We start from the raw sequence: 1,949 nt of genomic DNA on the forward strand, positions 1-1,949 counted from the left end.
CACCCTATTACATTTGGCCCTTGGTTTCTGCTCCCATGCTGCAGACATAAATACCACACAAAAAAAGGAAAGGCTCTTAGCTGGGGCACACTTGGACAAAAATTTAGACAGAATTTTTTTTTTTAATTGTAACTTTTATTATGTTCATATAAAATTGTGAGGTACCCTTATAAATATTTTAGTCAAAATTGGACATTGACCGTGTTGAGAAATTATGATCATACTAATACATTACTCAGATTTTAATATATACAGAGCTAAGTGGCGAAAATATTATAAAAAATTCTGCATTCCACAAATCACACATGGTATAGGTATCATACTATCTCCATTTCATAGAATGATGGTATATACATGTATACAATTCTTTAGTATTGTCCCTTGTGCTGTCCCAATCCTCCTACAGTGTAGGTTAATCTACGGCACCTGGTATTCCTAGGTGGTCTCCCATCCAAGTACTGACCAGGCCTATTGCTGTATCACTTCCAAGATCAGATGAGGTTGGGCAGATCCAGTAAAGTATGGCTGTAGGTTCAATTCATATAGCAGAGGCAAATGTTCATTTGCACATGGACTACACAGAATTGTAAAAATGTAGGACTATCACAGAGAGGAAAGTCCAATATTTAATGAAAACAGATTATGAAAAAGTTATACACAAGCCTACTTTGATCATATGGTATAAAGACACTGATTTCGTTGTTCACACATTACCATGGTGTAATGACATCATTATACAGTATATCGGCATGGACTGGACCCTTAACACTGGGGAGGCAATCGGGAAGCCGACTGCCTAAATACCGGCAGCCTGCTTCCCGACTGTCATTTCCCAGCAAGGGTGAAATGCCGGGCGTCTAGATGTAGACGCCCGCATTTCCCCGACGCCAGGAGACTAGAGCCCGGCATCCCGACCGTAGGGATGCCGGGCGCCGCGAGCGGACAGCCGCGGGGGGGAGGGTTAGGTTTAGGGCTCCCGGGCGGGACTTAGGGTTAGGCACCCCCCCAGGAGGGTTAGGGTTAGGCTAGGGGAGGGAGGGTTAGGGTTAGGCACCCCCGGGGGGGACTTAGGGTTAGGCACCCCCCCGGGGGACTTAGGTTTAGGCAGCGGGGAAGGGGGTGGTTAGGGTTAGGCACTTAGAGGGGGGATTAGGGTTAGGCACTTGGGGGGGAAGTTAGGATTAGGCACCCCTAAGGAGGGTTAGGGTTAGGGGGGTTAGGTTAGATTAGTAAATACTAACCTATCCATGATCAGGATTTCCAGCGCTGTCGGGCTTCCGCTGCATCGCACTCTGCTCCTGTCGGGCTGCCGCTGACGGGAATCAGCCGGCGGTATTTCATACCAATTCCTAACAACGATACACTGGTATCGTATTACTGCTGACAGACCTAGTGCCTGTCTAGCGTCTATTATTACCAACCATTTAAATAGCCTGTGCCGACTTTATTTTGTTTAAATAGCCCTTAGAGCATGCAGAGGACTTTGTATAGGTACTTGGGGCAATAGGCTTTTATTGTGCATGAACGCACTATGATTGAATAAATATTTTTTCTTCTTGTCAGAATGCTCATTTGATAATAGGAACTACATATGCAGATTTAGATATATAGGTATATTTTGCTTGACATCTATTTTATGAGAGAGCTAGATGTTATTCTATTGGGTCATTTGAGAGACGGACATTTGAAATATCAGCTGATGGTTTATCTTATGATATTTAGCATTAAGCAATCTCTCATTATGTAGAAACTCTGGACCTTATTCAGAGTCGGTCGCGAGCGCCGATGCGCTTGTAACCGACTCGATGTTTAGGCCTGCTCACGCGCAGCGGCCTCACTGTGCGTGCGCAAGCTCCGGAGCGACAGAGAAACTCTGTCGCTCTGGAGCTCGCTACCAAAGGGGTGGCTGTTGATGTTGATCGACAGCTGCCCCCATTTGGTAGGCGGGC

At 45.7% G+C, this 1,949-nt stretch overlaps 1 pseudogene; it reads right to left on the bottom strand.

The window, feature by feature from the left end:
- Window positions 1-414: 414 nt before the first annotated feature.
- Window positions 415-533, bottom strand: LOC148507438 (5S ribosomal RNA; annotated as a pseudogene).
- Between the last annotated feature and the right edge of the window lie 1,416 nt (window positions 534-1,949).

Source organism: Taudactylus pleione, unplaced genomic scaffold, assembly GCF_031769625.1.
Source record: "Taudactylus pleione unplaced genomic scaffold, aTauple2 ptg000393l, whole genome shotgun sequence".
Taxonomy (NCBI): Eukaryota; Metazoa; Chordata; class Amphibia; order Anura; family Myobatrachidae; genus Taudactylus; species Taudactylus pleione.